Genomic DNA, 12561 nt, shown 5'->3' with positions numbered 1-12561 from the left:
TTGTAAAATGCTTTAATCAAATATTACTTGGATAGAACAAGAATAGTCTGTCACATTCCTAACAAGGTACAAAGTGTCGGGCTAAATAAATTATGCCACATCAGGTCTGTTGAGACCATTAATGTCATCAATAAGGAAATGAATTTGAATTAATTTGTGTGAACTGGGATTCAATTTTGAAGATTCCTATGGATCAGAGTACATGAGAAGCACCTCAGCAAGATGTCTTTTTAAATTCATTTTTAGAAGAATATGCTTGTATCAAAATATAAATATGATCATATTCAGTATTTTATAGGGACAAATCCATCTTCCAATGGTATTTTTGTTTCTCTTTATCTGACCTCCCATTTTGCCTCTCTCTCTTTTTCCTTCACACTCTCCTTACCCCCGCTCCCCCACCTCTGGCTATATCTTGTATTTTGTCATTCTTTGAAAGTTCTTTCTTCTTGATGCATAGAAATGTGCTTCCCTCACCTCCATATATTAGTTTTATGACTTAGGACTTTCATGCTTTATTTTCCTTCTGCCCATAGAAAACGTTAATAAATATATTTTTCCCTTCTCTTTTACTACTTCCTTACTTTCTCTCCATCTTCAATGGACAAAAAGCAACAGCATACCTGGTACACTTATTACAGTCACAAGCTGTCATCACCAAAAATATACTGTTTTAACTAGAATCAGCAACACATTTCAATGTTATTATGAGGATTTTTTTCAGTATCATATCTTTTGTATTGATAATGTTAATTATTTTCCTTCTGAAAAAAAATCTCCATTTCATTAACATTATTTCTACTTTACCTTTATTTATGTCTGTAGTAATTTCCTCCTCCTCCTATCCTTCCTCACCTTCCCATTTCCCCTTCTCTTTGGCCTCCTCTTCCCACTTCCTGCCCCCTTTCCCTTCCCATTTCCCTTCTCTTTCCTCTTCCCTCCTTCCCTTTACCCTTTCTCCCCTACCTCTCCCCTTCTTCGTACTCCTTCTCTTGTTGTTGTTGTTGTTGTTGTTGTTGTTGTTCTTCTTCTTCTTCTTCTTCTTCTTCTTCTTCTTCTTCTTCTTCTTCTTCTTCTTCTTCTTCTTCTTCTTCTTTTTCTTCTTCTCCTCTTCTTCCTCCTCTTCCTCCTCCTCTCCTCCCCCTCCTCCTCTACTCTTCTTCCTCCTCTTCCTCTTCCTCCCCTCTCCTCTTCCTCCTCCTCTTCCTCTTCCTCTTCCCTTCTCCTCCCCCCTCCTCTTTCTTCTTCTGGATTGAAGCTGGGCCTTGTACTTGCTTGCTAGCCATGCACCCTGACATTTAAGTGATGTCTCCACTACCATGTTCTTTATTTTGGTTTCACAAGATTCTGTCCTTGCATACCTCTTTTAGTGTTATTCTGTTAACTACATGGATAATTTCTGTTATATGCTGAATTTCAAGTACTTATAATTCAAACATCATCACTACCATCCACAGGTCCTTTGTGAAGCACTTCCTAATACACGGTCCTCGGTACTTGACCTACAGGATATGAGTTGTCAACAATAACCCAGATAGTCATCTTCCCTTATATAATTTTGCTAGCTTGTTACTAATTCCTTCCCTGGTAAATGACTTCATCATTAGCTCATTAATCTAACCTATCTAAGTGACATGCTGAATTTCATCTGCCTCAGCCCATATTCAGTTGTCTTTGATTGAGTTCTTTAAAAAAATCAGGAAATTATTAATGGAATTTTGTTTGCATTTTTAACCTATGATTTTTTTTAGCTCTGAATGCAATGAAAAGTTCTTTAAATTCTTAGCAATATTTTTGGTTTGTTTTGTTAAAAATACAAAACAGTAGGGCTGGGGATATGGCCTAGTGGCAAGAGTGCTTGCCTGCCTTCTATACATGAAGCCTGGTTTCAATTCCCCAGCACCACATATACAGCAAACAGCCAGAAGTGGCGCTATGGCTCAAGAGGCAGAGTGCTAGCCTTGAGCAAGAAGAAGCCAGGGACAGTGCTCAGGCCCTGCGTCCAAGGCCCAGGACTGGCAAAACCACAACAACAAAAAAAAAAACACAATATTTTTAAAAATTTGAAAATGTAATGCATGTTACCCCTTCCTACTCCCCTCCCCCCCAGGTTGTAAGGTTCGTATCCAACATAATGACTAGTTAGTAGAAATCTTGCATTAGTTCTTCTTTTGTCCTGCTCTTTCTGTGGTTCCTTTTCCCTTCCACAGATCAAATAATCTTATATACAAGATACAGGTACAGAAAACAAAGAGAAATGAAAAACAAACAAAAGTAAAGAAAAGAATAACTATATACAGGGCATAATAAGAACCTCTTGTTAGCATATCTTGGAGTTCATGTTGATATGCTTCATTTTATATAGACAGATGCATAAAGCAATTGATTTATTGAGATCACTTGTTAAGAATATTATAGTCATATTCTAGTTCTTACAAGTGAAGGATACCATGCAACCTACTTTTCTTTGAGTTTGGCATACTTTATTTAATCTAATATTTTCAGGCCTTTTCATTTCTTTCTGATGGAAGTATATAACTCCATTGTGTATATATGCAAGAAATATGTGCCAACAGACACATGAAGAAATACTCAACATCTCTGTCTGTAAAAGAAATGCAAATCAAAACATTGAGATTCCACTATATATCAGTTAGAATCGCCATTATCAAGAAAACTAATAATGACAAATGCTGTCAAGGATGTGGCCAAAGGTGAACATTACTACACTGTTGGTGGGAGTGTAATTTTGTCCAACCACTCTGGAAAGCAGAATGGAGGTTCCTCAAAAGGCTAAATATAGAGCTCCCCTATGACTCAGCAGCCCCACTTTTGGGCATCTATCCAAAATATTACAAGCAAGACCACACCACAGCCACCAGCACAGCCATGTTCATTGCAGCATTATTTACAAAAGCTCACATATGGAACCAGCCCAGATCCCCCTCAGTAGATGAATGGATAAAAAATATTGTGGTATATTAGCAATATTTTTGAGAAGGATAATCTTTCTTTTAATATTTTAAGGCATATTGAATATGGGATAGCATATTAACACACTTATTGTTCCAGATTAGGCCTTTTAAATAGCATTCTGAAGTTCTTTTGTTTCTCTATCAATTATGTTTCATCAAGTATTCATCATCTGGATTGCATATTCCTTCTTGATATCTTATACTCTACCATTTTAGAATGACAGTGGACATAGGCACTTACTTGACTCTGTGAGATTTCATTGGATGCATAAGTTCATATACCCATCAGGACACAGTGTCATCTCCAGGACAATTCATAGAATTTCTCTTATTGCCATACTTTTGTAATTTCTTCCCTTGTTTCTTTTCATTCATAAGTCCTAGCAATCACTAGTCAATTCCTTATTCTTTCTTCATGTTATTGCAAAAGAATTGTGTAAATCAAATAATAAAGTACGTAGCCTTATGTCCTCCTCACACAACCAATACTATTGCCTAAAGATCCATTCAAGTTGTGTGCCTAGTTTATTATTTTATTACTGTGTGGCTTTCACATATATATATTTATGAGTAATATTTGTATGTGAATACATAAATGAGCAATATTCCTATATTGACATGGATATCTATGTCAGATTGGCCATGCTTTTCCTCTTATTATGGAAACACTGAAGAAGAAAGCCACCAAAAATACAAGAAAAAGAAAAATTGTCAGTCCTATTAAATTTGTCTTCAAATTTAAAATAATGCATACCAATGAAAACGTTACTACTAAATCTAAAATACTAGTTTTCTAGTAATTAATAATTCTCACAAATATTCATGAATCTCTAAATTAAGTTTATGGCTGGGTGGCTCATGCCTGTAATCCTAGCTACTCAGGAGGCTAAGATCTGAGAATCACAGCTCACAGCTTTGGGTTTTGTTTATTTGTTTTGAGACAAGAACATACTGTGGCCTCTACTGAGATTAGGGGTATGTACCACAATGCTATTTGGCTAAATGTTTTAAACAATTTCTGAGTGTTGAAAGATGGGATGAAGGACACGAGAATTCTACTTTAAAACCTATAACTTTGGAGAGTCATTTTAAGGTAACCATAAAAGCAAGTCAGATGTTTGTAACTGGGAACTGTGCTTCAGTACCCACATGTGTCCTGACATAAGACAAAGCCCAGTGGAAATGTTCCAGCTGTTCTAGAATGATATCTATATTACATGGCTCATTCTTGATGTGTTGTTAAATTTTTAATTAACTTATCTTCCAAAGCAAAATGAGTTTTATGTAGGCTACTACATTATATTAAAATATATTTATACATTCAACTTTTCAAGTTATCCTTGGGAAGAATTATGCTTTCATATTGTTTTGATTTTGGTATTGGTTTGGTTCCTTACCTTGAATACTATATAATATAAACCATTGAAAATATTCATTTAAACAAGTTATAAATGACTTCCAATGTTGTAAGTGTTTAAATCCTTTTAATTCTGTAATTTATTGAACTTTCTCAAGGTCAGTTATATCATAGAAGTATTTTCTAAAATAAGTGGCAGATATAAAATAAATAAAGCAATTAAAGAAGAAAGAAAAGAAGGAAGGAAGGAAGGAAGGAAGGAAGGAATCAAATGGCAGAATATTCTAGGAAATCTAACAATGTCTCTATTAGATGACAATAGGAATGTTGAGTGTACCTGTAGAAGATTGTTCTTTGCAAGTCAAATTCAGAACCCAGTACAAACTAATAGGTATCTTCTAAGACTTATATGTCTTAGTGTGAGGAAGTGTTACCTCACAAGAATTACAAATAACTTGATTAAAGCTTTTAAGTTCTATTATCAAAGGAAAAAGACCAACTTACCCAAAAAGTTTGTTGCTCCTCTGAGTTGGCTCAAGAGAAATCAATCACTGTCTCCAGTCATATGACTGAGTTTGACTTCCACTAACAGTAGGTTTCTTAGCTTCCAGAAATGATCAACCATGGAGCCTTAGAAGGAGATATGGGCTATAACTCCCTCTGGGGGATGGTAGTGGGTGGCAACCCTCAGCAATTGAGATGACAACTGGAGAGTGCAGAAGCATAGGATGAGTTATCCTCTGTGACTGAGTAGAAAATTAATTGTTGTACATCTATACTCTGAATTTTCTCCTCTGTAAGTTGAAGAAATTGGACAAAACAATTTCTAGGATACTTTTTACAGTTCCATCTTGTAATAAATAAATTCAACATGTTTTATTCTGGAAAAGAATGACATAGATTTAAATATTGACTATGACTGTAGTGAACAAGTGAATGCTTTATCATTCAAAATATTTGCCTATTAAGCAACATCTCTACTTCTGGCCTTCTGCTGGTTATTTGAAGATAAAGAGTCTTATGGACTTTTCTGCCCAGATTGGTGTCCAACTGGGATTCAAACTGATATGCTCAGATCTCAGCCTTTTGAATTCAGCTAAGATTTTAAGTATGATCAACTGGAGCCCAGCTCTTTCTAAATGTTAATGTCCACATCAACAAAACAGTGGTCATATTGGCATATTTCTTACCATAATGATTTACCTATAAAATGATAGAATATAATGTAGAAATTAAAATTTCATTTACTAGTTATCAATCTCAATGCCTTGTTTCTTTGAGTCTGATAACCAAGAAAATTGTCATGAGAGTTAAAAGAAAATAATGAGAATAAAAGGATTCCTAGACTATAATGTATATGCATTGTTATGAATAACAGTAGGGTCACTGAAGAAAACAGATATTGCTTAGTAATTATGAATCTAACTGTATATAACATGCTGAGGGATTTGAATAATTCAGACTAACAATTTGACCCCAAACAACTAACATTTTTTTCTTTAACTGAATTATAAACAAAGGTCAATCTTCTCTGAGAGACAGAAAATAATCATAATCACTCATTTATCTAAAGTGAATATTAAGATGATAAACATGCAGTCTTGGAAATAGCAAGAGGCACTCTAAAGAAGTGGAAATTGTGAGTGGACATTGTACAATAGCAATACTTCAGAAGGGCTGAGGTAGGGGAGGTTACAGAAGAGGGAAAAGGGTGAGAATGGAGCTCACTGGACACTGATGAAAGTTAACTTTCCAAGCTGTGGGTGGAGATGGGAGGGAGAGACTGGGAGAGAATGAGAGAGCAGAAGACACTCTATGAAAGGGAAGGAAGGACTGGGAATATGGCCTAATGGCAAGAGTGCTTGTCTTGTATACATGAAGCCCTGGGTTCGATTCCCCAGCACCACATATACAGAAAACAGCCAGAAGTGGCGCTGTGGCTCAAGTGGCAGAATGCTAACCTTGAGCAAAAAGAAGCCAGGGACAGTGCTCAGGCCCTGAGTCCAAGGCCCAGGACTGGTGGGAAAAAAAAAAGAAAGGAAATGTACTCGTTACCTCACTCATGTAATTTTAGTCCCTCTGCACAGCACCTGTATCATAACAATAAATTAATTAAAAAATGCAAAAGAGGAAACACTAGGGGTTTGCAAGGGTACAGAACAGATCTGGGAAGAGAAAGCAATGACCAGAAGGAGAACAAAAGTGCAAGGCTCACTGAGAAAAAGTTCTTCAAGCAAATTTTAAGCTAAGCATTTAAGCATTAAGATAAGTGAATAAAATAAATGTTCTATTAAATGAATTTTAAGTGATGTCAAGTACCCAAACTCAAGAAGAGTGAGGAAAATGAGATCAATAAATCCCTGTGGCCGAGATGATAAAGAAAGTTCATGTCAATTTGTTAAAGTTTTAATTTAAATATTTTTAGTGTTATTATAAAGATGATGTACATACATAGGGGCTACCATTATATATTTACCAAGGTCAGATAATGAGTACAAATTTCCTTTTGGACAGTGTCACCCTTTCCTTTGCTCTCCCCCAGTTTTTCCCTCCCATTCCCACCCTCAAGTTGTATAGTTCATTTTCAACATAGGCAATGCTATTTTTTACCTAATACCAAATATGTGTCCCAATGAATCTTCTTTCCTGAGCTAGTTTTGGTATTATCACTTCTCAGCAGTCAACCAACAAGAAATTAAAAATAAATTCTTTGTGTGAACCAAACTATACTTTCACATCCCAAGTTTTGAAACACAGATATATCTAATTTTGTTGAAGGTGTGTCAGGTACTCTCAAGTTAGATTTCACATGAAGTTTAGATTCTCCTTTCTCTCTTGAACTCAGTGAAATTCTTCAGCAATATAAATCCCTTTGAAGTCAGTTTGATATGCCAATGTTGAATCAAATTTTGTGAACTTCAAAGCTTGCTGTGCTATAAAGGATGTCCTGGTGAGGCTAGATTTTGCAAAAAGAAATGAGAATACAACCTGGACATTTTTAATAACTTGGTTCTAAAAGAGTATGTGCAGTTTCTTACTTAATTTGTGAATATTCTTATTTTATTATAGTTGCAATATATTGTGCTGTATTATGATTATTATTATACTCTATAATTATGACATATTTATTTTTGCTAGAGACATCAGAGGTACACTATATGAGAATTTTAATTTTATATTCTTAGTGAAGAAGTTTTGGAAAGAATGTAGAATCCTCCCGAAAGCTTCGGTATGTGTCCTTCAGTAAATTACATTCATAAATGAAATTTTCTGAAACAATGTGCTTTATAGTGGTTTTACAAGAAGGAAAAATACTAAGAATGTGTTTTTAGCATTTATATGAAGTTAACTTAAAGTGGATTATTTAGGTTAATTTCCTTTCTTCTCTTTCTCTCCATTGAACACTGAAAATTACCAGAACAATGATTGCTTGATTATCCTACAGTGAGGAATATATAGACAACATACTTTCTCCTATTATCATAGAATGAGATGTCATTATATTTGACTGCTATTATAGTGGTCTCCTCTTCAAATAAATCCAAGTCATCACAAAACTATTTAGTATTACTATACCACAGGGCAGCAAACAACTTTAAATAAATTAGCCCACTCATTCTTTATCAAATTGGCATTGAGAGTCAACTATATTTTAGGCATAGTTTGAGCAAAAGCAAATGAAAACATTTTTTTTTTCCTTTTAGACTTATTAGAGTGCAGGAAGGGACAATAAGAGAATTAAAATAATAAATAAACCTCATTAGATAAAAAATAGTAAAAGCATACAAGTGCCATATAGAGACAAAGCTAAAGGGATTAGGAGTGGATGATGTCCTCTGATGTGTCCTGAACTGTAGAATGATGGACTAGGCCTGCTCTGCAGGAGTTACATGTGAGCTAAGACTTACAGGAGTGAGTTAACTGGGAAAGGAATTTGAAGAGCAGCATTCCTGCTATTGTTCCGGGAGCCCAGTTTACTAGAAACAAGTGAAACAAGTAAGGCAAGAGTAGGAGAAGAGAGTGGGATCTTTTGACATAGAGTCAGTGGGACTACCTCAAAAATTTAATTATAACAGAAGTAAATTACCAAAAGCAATGGGAGGAATTCTTGGAAAAAACTGTGTCGGTTGTATCCGATATTGACATGTCAGGCATAAACAACAAGACAAAGATAGAAAAAGGAAAACAATGATTATGCTGTTGCAATGACCAGAGATGGGGTAGCAGGAGCAAACTAGTAATGTGGCTAGTGGTGAAGTAATCATACCCGAATGAACTTTAGAATAAAAATTCCTCATGGGATGAAAGGAATTGCTCTTGAATGCCATATGAGGGTAAAGGATAAATTAAGGAGTTATAGGTGACACACAATTTTTTGGTTTTTTCCTTAAATGACAGAAACTATGGAGCCATTGTGGTATTCAAAGAGAAAGAGTTGAAGGAAGAGCATTTGTGTGTCTGAATGCTGTAAGTGGGTAGAATTACAGGCTTATTTGTATATGGGAGGTGCTGTATGCATGCTGGTGTTTGGGCCTAAACCAAAGGCCTGGGCCCTGTCCCCTATTTTACACAGAGCTGGTGCTCAACTAGTTGAACCACATTTCAATTTCTGGCTTTCAGATGGTTTATTAGAGATAAGAGTCCCATGGACTATTCTCTCCTGGCTGGCTTTGAACCTTAATTCTTAAATCTCAACTTCCTGGGGCTGGAGATGTGGCTTAGCAGTAGAGAGCTTGCCTAACATGCATGAAGCCCCACGCAAACAGAAAAGTCCAGAAGTGGCACTGTAGTTCACGAGTTATATTGCTAGCCTTGAACAAAAAGAAGCCAGGGACAGTGCTCAGACCCTGAGTCCAAGCCCCAGGACTGGCAATTTTTTTTTAATCTAAACTTCCCGAGTAACTAGAATTATAGAATTATTTGTACCTGGATAGGAATAAAAAGAAAAGCTCGTTTTTAAAAAAAAAAAATTAAGTGTTTTTAATAAAAAAAAAACCAACCAGTTGTCTAGTTACATTTCCCCCCCACACCCCCCCAAAAACCCCACATGAACTTGGTTGTAACTGAGGCTCTAGCAACATATTCAAAGTTGAAAAGATTAAAAATTAAGGGAAAAGAGAGTCTTCAGGTCCAATTAAGAGCCCTACTTCATATATACCAGTTGTCCTGGCTAGAGTCAACCTAAAACCCCCACTAAGAACATTAACTTCAAGTAGCCTTTTTCCAGTTTCAAATTTGTGAGTAGAGACATATTTTGTTAATTCTGTCAGAAACCTTGTTACAACTTATTTACAATGCCAACTTCTAAAAGCTTAACTGAAGTTAACCATAAACCATAGACCATAAACCAGGCAGATATTGCTCTGCAGAAAGAGAGCAATCCTAAAATGCCACTTTCCACAGAGAACCCAATTGTTTTATTTTGAATAATGAAATGAGAAGCTTTTGCTTGGACTAGAAGAAACAGCCGTAAGTTTGGGATGCGTATTCGAACTACACATGAAATGAGGACAATATTACGCTAATACAATTGATGTGCTGTTGCATTTGTCTACTGTTTGTCTATAATAAACAATTATAAACAGAGCAGTGCACCTAGTATTTGGAACAATTCTTATAGTGTTACAGTGCCAAATACATTTCACTTCTCTTCACACCACTGGTTCTCTTTGAGTACCTGAGCTTCCTCCTCTTCAGTAAAGTTATTCTTGATGTTGAAAGTTTTGCAAATCTCCTCAGGAGTTTTCCCCTTAATCATATTGGCAACAGTCTTACATGTGACATCAAGCAAATCTTTGATATCTAAGTAGTTTGCAGCCAGAATAAGTTCAAGAAGTGTTCCTTGGTCAACTTTCAGGAATTCTTGGTCCCACACAGGAATATCATCTGTGCGCTTTTCTTTTTTCTCATCATCCTCAGGAGGAGGAGGATCGTCCTTGTGGTGGGTGCACCACTGAATGACCTTTTTGTAATATTGCTGCATTAACATTTGGTAGAGGAACTGGGTCATCATCTCCTTCATCATCCGTTACAAAATCTTCCAACTTGGGCTTGATGGTCACAGATTGTTTGGCAATTGCTACATCAACTTCAAAAATTTCTCCATCAGAACTCTGTAACTTAATTGAAGGCATGGTGTTTGATCTCTAAAAGACAGCAAACAGGAGTCTGCCAGGAACTGGGCTCCATCTGAGCAAGGAGAAGAGAAAGATGAAGAGAAGGCCACTCGAAAAGCTCATTTGTGAAGAAACATTTTTTTCCAAGTCACAGCCCCTCCTTCTTATTAAATAGATACTACCTAGCTATATTTGGAAGATGCAATTATATTTAAATATAGGTCCTAACCTGGGGTAGCCATCATCACAGCTCTTAAATTCATTTTTTTTATTACCAAAGTAAAGTACAGAGGGGTTACAGTTTCCTATGTAAGGCAAGTATGTTTCTTATCCAAGTTGTTACCTTCTCCCTCATTTATCCCCTGCCTCCCCTCTCCCCAGTTCCCTCTCTCTCTCCCATTAGTTGTACAGTTCATTTACACCAAATGGTTTGGTAACTATTGCTTTTGCAATGGTTCGTCTTTTTATCCTTTGTCTCTTGGTTTTGGCATTCCTTTTCCATTCCCTAGTTCCAATACACATAGATACAGTATCCAGGGTACTAAGATCAGATACACTGATAGCAGGGGTAAAACCAAGGGAAGGGAATATTAGAGAAAAAAAAGCAACACAAGGTGTGGTTTCACATGGAATGTTGAAAACAATCACAACAATGATATACCAATTGTTTCTTTAACTCGGAGTTCATTTCACTTAGCACCATCTTATATGTTCATATGGGCATAGCTATTGTGCTACTGTGATCTTCTGCTAGCACAATCCTAGACATGTACTAATCATTCCCTATAAGAAAAACTATAAAGTCCATGTTTCTTTGGGTCTAGCTCACTTCACTTAGGATTGTTGGTGGGAATGTAAACTTTTTCAACCACTCTGGAAAGCAGTATGGAGGTTCCTCAGGAGGCTAAACATAGAGCTCCCCTACGGCCCAGCAGCCCCACTTTTGGGCATCTACCCAAAAGATTACAAGCCATATCACATAAAAGCCACCAGAAAAACTGTTAATGGCAGCACAATTTGTCATTGCTAAAATATGGAACCAACCCTGATGCCCCTCAGTAGATCAGTGGATCAGGATAATGTTGTACATATACACAATGGAATTTTATGCCTCTATCAGAAAGAATGATATTGCCCCATTCATAAGGAAATGGAAGGACTTGGAAAAAATCATCACAGCTCTATAATATGCTCTGTCCATCCTGAATTTCTAGGTTCATACAATGTTAATCAACTTGTAATGAAACCTCAGGAGATATCTATTGCTGTAACCTGAAAACAAATATAATCTTTCTAGTAATTTGTATTAAAGAAATAGCTGCAAGCTGGGTACCAGTAGCTCACATCTAGCTATTCAGGACGCTGAGATCTGAGGATCATGATTTGAAGCCAGCCTGGGCAATAAGTACATGAGATGCTTATTTCCAGTAATCTACCAAAAAGCTGGAAGTGAAACTGTGGTTCAGGTGGTAGAGTGCCAGCTATGAGCAGGGACAGTGCTCAAACCCCAGGACTGGCACCAAAACCCAAAACCAAACCAAAATAAAATAAAACAAAAGAAAAATTTGCCAGATGAATTCAAAGGAAATACTTTGTCATTTATGTTTTAGAATTTTATTTTATGAAACCCTTAGTTTCTACAGTAGGAACTAAGTATATTTAGGAAAAATGAATTGCCTGTCACAAGAGACTATTTTTAAGCAAGTCACTTTAATATAATGAAAAGATTCTTTTGGAGGGAGTAATATAGAAAGAGAAATGTGATGTCAAAACTGATCATGTTGAAAGTCAGTCATTTATGAAAGAAGAATGCAATTGAGAACACAGTGAGGAAAGTAATGAATTATAATTTAGCATTAGACAAAACTCCAATACTCAACATGCTTTGACATGTTTTAGTGTCACCATCTTCTAGGATTTGGTGTATGCTATCATTGGGGCTCAGTGTGTCACCCAATGCTCCATGTGTTAAAACTTTGTTCCTGGGCCCATCTAGGTGTGGGGTGCACATCTGTGATCCCAGGAACTTGGGAAATTTGGCAAATGCAGGAAACAGTACAAGGCCCTCTATGAAAAACAACCTCAGTTACAAAATGGCTAGGGGTATGACTCA

At 36.3% G+C, this 12561-nt stretch overlaps 1 pseudogene; it reads right to left on the bottom strand.

The window, feature by feature from the left end:
• Positions 1 to 9973: 9973 nt before the first annotated feature.
• On the bottom strand, positions 9974 to 10543 carry LOC125364048 (annotated as a pseudogene).
• Between the last annotated feature and the right edge of the window lie 2018 nt (positions 10544 to 12561).

This window comes from Perognathus longimembris, chromosome 15 (genome assembly GCF_023159225.1).
Source record: "Perognathus longimembris pacificus isolate PPM17 chromosome 15, ASM2315922v1, whole genome shotgun sequence".
Lineage (NCBI taxonomy): Eukaryota > Metazoa > Chordata > Mammalia > Rodentia > Heteromyidae > Perognathus > Perognathus longimembris.
This window is presented reverse-complemented; position numbering and strand designations above follow the sequence as displayed.